This window comes from Equus przewalskii, chromosome 25 (genome assembly GCF_037783145.1).
Source record: "Equus przewalskii isolate Varuska chromosome 25, EquPr2, whole genome shotgun sequence".
Lineage (NCBI taxonomy): Eukaryota > Metazoa > Chordata > Mammalia > Perissodactyla > Equidae > Equus > Equus przewalskii.
In genome coordinates, this window is record NC_091855.1 from 12,518,695 (window position 1) to 12,531,316 (window position 12,622).

The following is a 12,622-nucleotide window of genomic DNA, read 5'->3' on the forward strand; positions in this document are numbered from 1 at the left end:
TATTTTATTAAATAATTTTTTCCCCATTACAGGCCCGATTTACTTCTTTCTTCACTTACCTACCTTTGGCTATTTCATTGTTCTACTAGAGAGTAGGCTAAAGTAAGGACTGGAATTAGTTCAGTATCTTGAATATTCATTGTAATCTCTTGCTTTGAGCAGAGGGCAGCAGCGTTTCATATCTACTATTTCACTTTGCCACCATTAACATAGAAGGTGATCTTACTGTGCTGTTACTCATTGATTTCCAGGATTGATTGGCTGATTTGGCTGGCTGAGTGGGTATATCCCTCTGGAAAGGGCCCACTTGCATACACGAAAGGAAATAACTATAATACAGAATGAAATAAGAGCTATAATAGAAGTACAAGCAACCTACTGTGGGTGCACAGAGGAAGGAACAATTCATTTTGGCTCAATGGTTGTAGGAAGGATGGTGCTTGGAAGAATGAATAACCCATCCTTAAAAAAGCAAGGAAAGGTAATCTGGCTGTCAGGTTTCTTGGCAGCTAAAGGCGCCACAATGTCTAGGCTAAAGTAGATGAGCTTAAACATAGGTATAGGGACTTCAGGATAAACAGCAGCATGCACTTACCTGATTTTAACTTCCTTCAATTACACTTAGAAGAGCTAACTTAGTTTTGCTGCATTCAGGCCTTAGGTGACTTATATGATAGTTTGAAATTTGAGAATTCGATTTTTTAAATTAAGCAGTTTATCTTAAAGACTCAGATTTTTGGATATAGAAAGAATTTTAAGGATTATCTGTACTAAGCCACTTTAGCAGGTAAAGAAACTAAGACCCAGTTAAATGACTTATTTAAGGTTGCACATCTAAATGATAAGAGTTGAAACTCAGGCCAGCTTATTCCTAGTCTTGGGTTTTTAAAAAAATTATACAGTGTATCCTCTGTAGTAAGATTTGTCCCTTGAATTACCTGCTATAACAGTTTTAAAATTTGAGTTGTAACACGCATGCAGTAAAATGCACAAATGTTAATTGTACAGCATGATGAATTTTTCATATGTATAGACCCTTGTAATTACAACCCAGATCAAGATGTAGAACATTTCCAGCACCCCAGAATCTTCCTTGATTCCTTTTACTAGTCAATATCTACTTCCCCTGGCACCCTCAAGGAATCACTATTTTCATTTTTATCTTCAAAGGTTAATTTTGCCTGTTCTTAAACTTTATATGAATGGAATGACTTCTGTCATTCATTGGTATGTCTATGATTTTCATCCGTGTTGTTTTGTGTAGCAATTGTTCATTCTTTTTATTACTATGTGGTATTCTATTGAGTGAGTGGATTGTTATTCTTCTGTTAATGGACATTTGAATTCCTTCTAGTTGTTTACTATTTGAATAAAGCTGTTATGAATATACTCATATATGTCTTTTGATGACTGTATTGTGTCATTTCTAGGTGTAGAATTGCTGGGTGGTTGTTTTCCAAAAAGGTTGTACCATTTTCTATCCCTACCAGCAATGGAAGAGAGTTTTAGTTGCTCTGCATTCTTGTTAAAATTTGGTAATATTAGCCTTTTTAATTTTAGCCAGTCTTGTCAGTGTGTAGTGGCTTCTAATTTACGTTTCCCAGATGAGTAATGAGTTGAGCACCTTTTAATATATTAATTTTTTATTTATTTTTTAATGGGGCTGTCTTTGTCTTATGGATTTGTAGGAATTCTTTATAATTCTGAATATGAGAACTTTGTATTATGTGTATGGCAAATATCATCTCCCAGTCTGTGGCCATCTTTAAACTGTCTTGGTGTCTTTTAATAAATAAAAATTCTTATTATTAATGAAAGTTTATTAAATTTTTTTTTTGTGTGTATGTGTCTTGTTTAGTAAATCTTTGCCTACTTGCAGGATCATGAAAATATTCTCCAAAATTTTCTTCTAGAAGCTTTATTGCTTTCTCTTTTACTTAAAGTTGTATGGTGCATTCCAGGTTAATTTGTGTGAGTGATGTAAGGTAGAGATCAAGAATTTTTTTAAACATATGGATATCCAGTTGATCCAGCACCATATTTTGAAAAAAACATCTTTTTCCCTTTGATATAAATCAGATGAATCTGTTTCTAGAGTTTATATTCTGTTCCACTGGTCTGTTTGTCTATGCTTGCACTAATATTACCCTGTCTTAATGACTTTAGCTTTACATACTAAGTCTTGGTATCTGGTAGTCTAAGTTTTCCAGATTTTTTTTCATTTTCAACTTTGTTTTTGGAGGGCAGCTATGCTGCATCGTTTGTATTGTGATATACTTTTAGAATCAGATTACAATAAAAACAATTTGTTGGTATTATGATTGAGATTGCATTGAAGCCGTAGAGCACTTTGAAGAGATTTGGCACCTTAAGAATATAGTCTTCCATTTTATGAACATAGATTCTTTCAGCAGTGGTTTATGGTGTTCAGTGTGGAGGTGTTGCACATCTTTTGTTAGTTTTATGGTTAGGTATTTGATATTTTAAAAATGCTCTTGTAAATGGTATTGTTTATTTAAATTTCATTTTCCAGTTTCATATTAATACACAGAAATACAATTGATTTTGTATTTTCGTTTTATTAACAGCAACCTTGTTAAATTAGCTTATTTTTAATATTTAATAGTTTGTAGATTCTTTTCTATTTCCTACGTATACAACCATATCATCTGAGCATAATGATATTACTTATTCCTTTTCAGTCTTTATACTTTTTTCTTTGTATTTCCTTATTGGAATAGCATAGACTTCCAGAACAGTGTTTAATAGAAATAGTGATAGTCTTATTTATGAACTTAGGGGAAAAATGTTCAATATTTCACCATTAATTATTATGTTAGCTGTAGGTTTTTATAAGTACTCTTTACAGATTAAAGAATTTCCCATCTATTCCTAGTTTTCTGAGAATTTTGTAAATCATTAATGCCTGTTAAATTTTATCAAATGGTTTTTCTGTTTTTATTGAGTTAAATTGTATGGTTTGTGTCCTTAATTTTGTAATATGGTGAATTATACTGATTGATTTCAATGTTAAACTAATCTTGCACTCCTAGGATAAATCTCACATTGTCATGATGTATTGTATCACTGGATTCAATTTGTTAATATTTTGTTTAGGATCTTGCATCTATTCATGAGACAAATTAGCCTGTAATTTTCCTTTTTTGTAAAATTTTTGTCGGTTTTTGGTATCAAGGTTTGCTGGTGTCATAAACACTATTGGGAAGTCTTCTCTGTCTCTCCTTTTTATTCTCTGAAGGAGTTTGTGTTGGATTGGTACATTTCATTTGTATTAGAAAAGAGTGTTTATTCTGCACCTTGTTGATGTTGTGTGTCAAGGTCTGATCGGTTAATCACGTTCAAATCTTTTAATGATTTTTTTTTTTTTGTGAGGAAGATTGGTCCTGAGCTAACATCCATTGCCAGTCTTCCTCTTTTTTGCTGAGGAGGATTAGCCCTGAGCTAACGTCTGTGCACATCTTCCTCTATTTTGTATATGGGATGCTGCCACAGCATGGCTTGATGAGTGGTGTATAGGTCTGCGCCCAGGATCTGAACCCCGGGCTGCCAAAGTGAAGCGTGTGAACTTAACCACTATGCCACTAAGCCAGCCCCCTTTTTTTCTGTTTTTATCAGTTATGACAGAGGAATCTTAAAATCACCAACTCTGACTGTACATTTGTCTCTTTTTTCTTTCAGTTCTTTCAATGTTTCTGTTATGTATTCTGGACCTTTTATTAGGTGTATAAAAATTTAGGATTGTTATAATTTATGGTTGAACCATTATGTCGTTATGAAACGTCCTTCTTTATCTTTAGTAGTATTTTTTGCCTCCAAGTCTACTTTGAACTTCTATTAATACAGTCACTCTTTCTTTTCATCAGTATTTCTGTAGTTTTTTTTTCTTCCTTTTATTTTAACCCATCTATATTCTTATATTTAAGGTCTGTCTTTTGGAAATAGCATATTATTGGGTCATGTTTGTTTGATCCAGTTTGACAGTCTTTGTGTTTTAGTTGGAATGTTTATTCTGTTTACGTTTAATGTAACTACTAATATAGTTGGATAGAAATCTGTCATCTCATTACTTCTTTTCTTTTCTTTTCTTTTCGTTTCTTTTTGAGGAAGATTAGCCCTGAGCTAACTACTGCCAGTCCTCCTCTTTTTGCTGAGGAAGCCTGGCCCTGAGCTAGCATCCATGCCCATCTTCCTCTACTTTATATGTGGGATGCCTACCACAGCATGGCCTGCCAAGCGGTGCCATGTTTGCACCCAGGATCCAAACTGGTGAACCCTGGGCTGCTGAGAAGCGGAATGTGTGCACTTAACCACTGCACCACCGGGCCGGCCCCTCGTTACGTCTTTTCTGTCTATGCCATCTATTCTTTATTTTTTTTATTCCTCCTTACCTGCCTCAGTTTTGATTTGTCAAGTCTTCTAATTTATACTAATTAGCTTTTCAGTCATACATTCTTCTATAAATTTTTTTAGTAAACCTAGAGATTTTAGTAAGCATCTGTGATTTATTAGTGTATCTAAAATTGGTACTTTTACCACTTCCCAAACATGGAAAACCTAAGACAGTGTAACTTCACTTACTCCCTCCTGCCCTTTGTGCTACTTTTCATATGTTTTACTTCAACATGTGTTATAAACCACATAGACATTATTGGTTTTTTTGGTAAACAATCAATATTATTATTTATTTATGTATATACCCTTTCTAGCACTCTTCATTAATTTCTGCAGTTCTTTACTAACTTCTGAGATAATTTTCCTTTGACCTAAGAAAATTCCTGTAATATTTCTTGTAGAGCTGATCTGTTAGAGGCAGATTTTCTTAGCTTTTGTTTGTCTGTAAATGTTTTTATTTTGACTTTGTTCTTTTTTTGAAGGAAATTTTCCTGGTACAGTGTGCTAGGTTGGCATCTTTTATTCTTTCAATGCTACAAATATATCATTCCCTTCTTTTCTGGCTTGTAATTTTTGTTGAAAAGTCAGCCTTTGGTCTTATTGTTGTTCTTTTAAAGGAAATGTATATTTCTTGACTGCTTCCAAGATTTTCTCTTTGTTTTTAGTTAATAACAGTTTGACTGTGTGGTTTCCAAGCATGATTTTCTTTGCATTTATCCTGTTTGGGGTTTGCTGGGTTGATATTAAAATTCAAATTTTGGAAAAAATTTGACTTTTATATTTTTAAATATTGCTTCTACCCTAATCTGTCTCCTCTCTCCTCAGCCTTGTTAGATGTTTTGGCTGTATCCCATATGTCTCGTGTGTTTGTTCTCTCTACTCTTTTCTCTCTGTGGGTCAGTTGGGTATTTTCTATTGACTTATTTTTTAAGCTTACTCTTTCTCTCTTTTGCTCTGTTCAGCCTAATATTAAATCCACCTAGTGAATTTAATTTCAAATATCTTGTTCTTCCAGTTCTAGGAAGTCTGGTTGATTGTTTTTTAATAGGTTGTCATTTTGTTGACTCTCTCCATCCTTTCATAAATTTTATTTACTCTTTTCCCTCTTTTCATGAACATAGTTGCTATTTTAAAGTCTTTGCTTACTTCACTATTTGCATCATCTTTGGCTTTGTTTCTGTTTTCTGCTTTTTGTTTTGATTACAGGTCATATTTTCTTGTCTCTTCACATATTCTGTGAAGGAAGGAAAAAATATACCATGAAAATATTGATGAAAAGGAAGAGTGATTATATTAATAGAAGTTCAAATTTTTAATTATATATGGAACATTGTATATAATTTAACTATATAGAGGCTGAAGAGGATATCTTCCTCCAGAGATGGTTTCCATTTTCAACTGTTAGGCCAATTGGGTGAGATACTGACACCTCAATTTAATTAGGAATTGAACTGGATTTAATTAGGGTCAGTCTGGATTGCAGTTTTAGTAAGATTTAGTCGTCTTTCATTTGTCAACCTTGACCTTCTAGGTTTTTGATTGGGAGGCTGTCAGATTTCTTCTCCACAGTCCTGAAAGACTACAGGAGATTCAGTTCTGTTCTTTGGAGGTTTTGAGGTTGGCCCGTGATCTCTTGCTTCACATTGTTTCAAGTTCAGGCACATATTGGACACCTGTCATGTATTGTTTGTGGTTATTCCTCCTTTTCCAGCAAGTTTTTTCTTAAGACGTAAGACTGAGGGAGATTTCAGTCTGCCATTCTAGCTCGTTCTCCCAGCCTCCTACATCACTGTAAAATTCAGCAGATGTTCCTTTTAGCCTTACATTTTGGGCTTTCTTGTTTTTAGTCCATCACACTAAAGAGCTCTGTTGCTTTCAGTTTTTATTAACCTTTCTGCTAGGGCCAATCTCAATTCTCAGTCTATGCCCAGATTCTTTGAATGCTCCTAGGAATCAAATAGCAGGTGCTTGTCAGCTTACCTAGGAGGGGCTGTTCTCTTTCTGGAATTTCAGTTTACCTACTTCTTGTTACTTCATAAGCTCTCTGATGTCTTAAAAATGTGATTGCAGGGGCCGGCCCCATGGCTGAGTGGTTAAGTTTGTGCGTTCCACTTTGGCGGCCTGGGTTCACTGGTTTGGATCCTGGGCATGGACCTATGCACCACTCGTCAAGTCATGCTGTGGTGGCATCCCACATAGAAGAACTAGAATGACCTACAACTAGGACATACAACTATGTACTGGGGCTTTGGGGAGAAAAAAATAAAAAGAGGAAGATTGGCAACAGATGTTAGCTATACTTAAAAAAAGAATGATTGCAATTCATTCATTTTTCTCCCTAGTTGTTGTTGAGGTATTATAATAACTGCTGTCCTTAAAGGTTGAAGCAGTGAAATCTGCTTGTTTTCTGATTGTAAAAGTAATACATGCTGTATTAACTTTTGCTGAGTTATGCTGCATAACAAATGACCCCAATATTTCATTGGTTTACAACAACAAAGGTTTGTGTTTTTTAACTTAATTTAATTTTTTTTTTGAGGAAGATTAGCCCTGAGCTAACATCTGCTGCCAGTCCTCCTCTTTTTGCTGAGGAAGACTGGCCCTGAGCTAACGTCTGTGCCCATCTTCCTCTACTTTATATGTGGGATGCCTGCCATGGCATGGCTTGACAGGCAGTGCCATGTCCGTACCTGGGATCTGAACCAGTGCACCCTGGGCCGCCGAAGCGGAACATGCAAACTTAACTGCTGTGCCACCCGGCCAGCCCCAACGAAGGTTTGTTTTTTGCTCTTGATACCTGTTAGCTGAAGGTTGGCAGTGGCTCTGGTCTTGCTTCAGGTATCTTCATAGTCTCAGATCTAGGCTGGAGAACAACTCCTATTTGGGCCACATTGTTCTTATAACAGGGAAAAAAGAAAGAGATTTGGCAGAAATACACACTGCTTGGATGTTTGTTTATATGTCATTTACCAAAGCAAATCAGTGGCCAAAACCAAAGTCACTGGGGCAGAGGTGTTTACTCCTACCAGAGTGCTAGAAGTTACATAGGAACAGGTGGACGTGATTATCCTTTTGAGGGAAGGTGGAGTGAATAATTGAAAATCGTACTAAAGTTTGCCACACATGCTAACTGAAAATAAATTAAATACAGAGATGTATATTATTTATAGTAGAATTCTACCTTCTGCACACCAAGATCACCAGTGATAATACTTTGGTATATATTTGAGATTGAACCTTATTGTGCTAACTTGATGCTTTCTTTAAAAATAGTAGTCTTGACATAAATTGTAAATGAGACCATTGTTTTTTCAACTATTTAATAACAGAAGAGCCCTCAAACTGGCTACATTTAGTTATTTTGCCAGGTGGTTCTGGACTTACTATAATGTCCAATTTACATTTCTAAATATAAAATCTCTTTAACACAAGTTTGGGTTTGATCCATGGCATGTAGTATCATCACTTTCTCATTCTCTGAGAGAAGATAAAAATCAGAATTGTGGGATTTTGTAAAGGATATGTTTTTTTTTTCTGCTTTTTAATCTCCCCAGACCCTCCCTGTACACAGTTGTATATCTTAGTTGCACGTCCTTCTAGTTGTGGGATGTGGGACGCCGCCTCAACGTGGCCTGACGAGCAGTGCCATGTCCGCACCCAGGATCCGAATCCTGGGCCGCCGCACCGGAGCGCGCGAACTTAACCACTCGGCCACTGAGTCGACCCCAAGGATATGTTTTTTAAGGAGAGAGTACTAGAAAAAAATAAAAGTCAAGAACAAAAAATTAGGTGGAGAAGTAGTCAGGATCCAGGACACCTTGGCCATGATGAGTCGTCAGGATTTTATGCCAAAGGCGATGGATGTCTTTGGAAGATATGCTTCAAGATGTGAAAGGATATGACATATGTTTTGAAAAGGTCAACCTAACCACTATGTGGAGAGTTGACTCTGGTCAGTTTTGCTAAAGGTATGTAGAGAATTGACTCTGAGCCTCAGGAAGGCACACCTTGGGGAGAGCAGTTAGGTGGCAAGGTTGAGCCTAGAGTAGAGATGGTGAGAAATGATTGGGATGAATTTCAGAGATGAAGCTGAGGCAGCCATCAGTTCTTCCCTGGTTCTCAATGCAGTTTGAATCCAGTCAGAGGAGCAAGAGGGGGCTCGTGGCAGTGTCCCCTCACCAGCGAAGGCTTACTTCCCTCAGAGCGCAGAAGCCCTCACCACATGAATTGTCTTGTCAGTGCTGGTTCATTCCCCATTGTATGTCAGTGCTAGTCATGCCTGTGTCCTTCCAGTTTGATCCCAAGCTGAGACTAGGGAAAGTTCCGCTCTGTGGCAGCCTGGTCTGTTACCTGTCCTTGGTGGTTGCACAAGGGCAGGCAGATATCCACAACTGCAGAAAGGTGCCATGATACCTAAGAAGGTTCCGCCTGGTGTAAAGGTCTACTCTCACCTTCTTTGGTCCTCTCGTTAGCCCTCGTCTTAGGGATCCGCGGAAAGATAAGGCTACCTTGTTCAGTTAAGCGGTCCTTCTCCAGCTCATTTATTTTTACCTAATATATTTCACAGTGGGGTTTAAAAGTGGAGTAACCAGGGGCTGGCCCTGTGGCTGAGTGGTTAATTCTGCACGGCGCAGGGTTTTGCCAGTTTGGATCCTGGATGTGAACATGGCACCTCTCATCAAGCCACGCTGAGGCGGCATCCCACATAGCAGAACCAGAAGGACCTACAACTCGAATATGCAACTATGTACTGGGGGGCTTTGGGAAGAAGAAGAAGCAGCAGAAGAAGAAGAAGAAGAAGAAAAAGAAGAAAAACAAGATTGGTAACAGATGTTAGCTCAGGTGCTAGTCTTTAAAAAAAAAAGAAAAAAGTGGGGTAAGCAGACTCCTTGTTAGAATGAGAATACCTATGAAGAGGGTTAAGTTTATTTATTCATTTATATTTATAGATATTTTTCTATTCAGACCAGTTCTTAGTGGTTCAGATATTCACGAAGAGGGTCCATCTTTAGGGAAAAGAGAAAGTAATTTTGTGCTAATTGGAGGAGGAGGGCAAGACTCATTGGTACTTTGGACACTGAAGGGCTCTTAGCATTTGGACATGGAAGAAGAGGGAGGCAAAAGATGCCTGGGAAAAATTGTCTCTCTTGTAATTTTGCCTTAGGTCCAACCTAGTGGAGGTTGGCATCCCGATGAAAATCAAATTTTCAAGACAGCTTGGTGCTGTTGGTACCATGGAAAGAGTGGCTTGAATGAGACACATCTAGATTCAGATTCTATTCTAGTTATGTCACTAAAAAGCTGTGTGATTTGGGCAACTTAAGTCTTATTTGTAAAATAGAGATAATAATTGACTTATTAATCCTATCTTCTAATTGTCCCTTTGTCTCTTGAGTCATCAATTACTCTTTTATCTAACTTAAATTTCATGGTCCTTCATTATCTGTAGCATGCATCCTCAACTAAGGATTGCATACACCCTTAACTTTCTTGTCTCACTCTGATTTCGTCAAACTCACTTGGAAGAACTATGTTGTTAGTGCTGTTGAGTCGATTCCAACTCCTAGTGACCCTGTGTAGAGCAGAGTGGAACCCTGCCTAGTCTTTTTGTGCCATCCTCTCATCTTCTGGCACTATATCAGACAATGCTCCGCTACTATTTGTAGGATTTTCCTGACCAATTTTTTCCAAAGTGGGTGGCCAGGTCCTTCGTCCTAGTCTTAGTCTGGAGGCTCTGCTGAAACTTGTCCACCAGGGGTGACCTGCCTGGTATTTGAAAAACCAGTGGTAAAGCTTTCAGCATCACAGCAACATGCAGCCACCACAGTATGACAACTGATAGATGGGTAGTGTGGTTCCCTGATGGGGAGATGAGCCTGGGCCTTGGTGGCGAGAGTGCCAAATCTTAACCACTGATCACCAGGAAAAGCTATAATCTAGGTTAAATCCAATCTTCCTTCAAATCCAAGACTGTACCTTTGGAGCTGTATGTGTCTAGAGGAAAATGCAAAATCGTGCTGACTAGTTTTACTTCAAATTCATGGTCACAGACATCAGGTGACTCCTCAACATTGCCAGAATACCTGGCATTCATACCATATGTTCCTAGATCATTTGTTTTTCTATTTTGTTAGATGGTTTATTTCATGTTTTCTCTCATCAGACTTCCCAGCAATATCTCATCCCCAATCTTGTTCTCATCTGATGATTTTGCATCCTACCTCACTGAAAAAAATTAAAGCAATCAGAAGAGAACTTGCATAGACTTCCTTAACCACATCTACCTACCTACCAACCTCTCCTATCCCTATATTGTGTATTCTCACCTATTACATCCTACCTTCCTAGAGCTAGTTCCTCCATGGCACATTAGATTTTCTTTCTTTATGCCTTCTTAAAGACTTTGCTCCAGCAATTCTGCACTCTCACTATGTCATAAAGTTTTCTCAGTGCTGCATCACTTCCATAAGAAGATAAAACCTATTGCTGTTTCTGTCTTTAAAACATCTTTTACTTGGCCCTGCTTCTCTTACTTATAAGACTTTGCTTGCTCCCCATTTAAAGTAAACTCCTTGAAAGAGTTGTCTATGCTCACTGTGTCCAATTCCATTCCCTATTTGCTCTTAAATACAGTACAGTTCGGCTATTGCCATTATCACTGGATCGAAATTGCTCTTGATAAGGTTGCCATTGACCTTTATATTGCTAAATCTCAAGGTAACTTCTCAATACTCATCTCTCTTGACTTAGTAGCAGCATTTGATACAGTTGATCATTTCCTCTTACATATACCTTCTTCACTTGGCTTCCAGGAAATTATACTTTTAAAAAATCTTTCTTCCTGTATCACTTGTCCTCCTTCTCTCCTCAGTCTCTTAAAAGTTGGAGTATCTGTCTTTAGTTCTCTTCCCTATCTACACTCACTCCCTGGATGACTCTGGCTCTCAGCATCAACTATATACTGACAACTGCCAAATTTATGTTTGTATCCAATTTAAGAGCCCTCTTTTGAATTCCAGACTCATATATATGTATCTGTAAAGTAGGGACATATATGTGTCAAATATATATGTTATATATATATATACACACACACACACACACCACACACACACACATAAATCTCTTACTTGACATTGTCATTTGGATGTCTAATTAACATCTTATAATTAATATATATCAAACCAAGTTACTGATTCCCTGCTGAAAACTTGCTATTTCCACAGTATTTGTCAGCTCAGGAAATGTCTACTACGTTTTTCTGGTTGGAAACACTTTTGATTCTTCTTTCTTACTCCCACAACCAATTTGTAATCAAACTTTTGTCAAGCCCTACTTTCAAAATGTGAAAATATATTCAAAATATGTCCATTTCTCACTACCTCCACTGCTCCCACCCAGGTCTAAACCTCTAGTGTCTCTCATCTGAATTATTGCAGTAACCTTGTCTCTCAGCTGCCCTCTTATGTCTGTTCTTCACTTCAAAAAGTAAGTAAAATATTTCACTTCTTTACTCAGAACTCTCCAGTGGCTCCTAGGAACCACACAACCAACTTTCTTAGATGTCACCTTCTCAAACCACTGTAATTAAAATTGTGACCTCCCATCTTTTTCACACACACTCCTCCCCTGTATACCCCAATCCCCCTTACCTGCTCTATATTCTTCTATAGCATTTATTGCCATTAACATATTTCATAATTTACCTATTGAGTTAATTCTTTATTATCCTTCTCTTCTTGTTAGAATACGCTTCTCTAGGGCAAGGATCTTCATCTGTTTGTTTAGTTTACTTATGTATTCCAAGTACCTGAAACAGTGCCTAGCACATGATAGGTGCCTAGTAAATAATGGTTGAGTGAAAGAAGAATGCCTGCTTCCCAAGATTATCTAGATGTTAAATGTGATAATGTACTTGTATTAACCTCAAACGATAACCAGCAAGTTATACATCCTTAGTAATTTTAGTCTCTTTCTTCCCCTGTTTGTTAATTACTGATGCTTCATGTCGGGTATCTGGAAGTGTTAGGAGTGCTATAGACGTCTAGATACCATATTTTATCCCATTCTCCCTGGTGTAGCCTTTGCAACTGAACCCAGCTTTTCCTCAGCCTTCTTTTAGCTTTCTTCCTCTAACAGAGGAGGTGGAAGGAGTTAGAATTAAAGGAGTAGAAAGAAACAGGAGGAAAAAGAGATCTCTCAGCTTCTT

At 37.4% G+C, this 12,622-nt stretch overlaps 1 protein-coding gene and 1 long non-coding RNA gene across 48 annotated transcripts in view; both read left to right on the forward strand.

Moving 5' to 3' along the window:
• Positions 1-12,622, forward strand: part of GPHN (gephyrin) — a 564,043-nt gene that overhangs the window by 18,289 nt on the left and 533,132 nt on the right. The gene's annotated exons all lie outside the window — the stretch shown is intronic.
• Positions 2,073-9,228, forward strand: LOC139079379 (uncharacterized). Its single transcript, XR_011532968.1, has 2 exons — positions 2,073-8,202; positions 8,950-9,228. It is a non-coding gene; the product is annotated as an uncharacterized lncRNA (long non-coding RNA).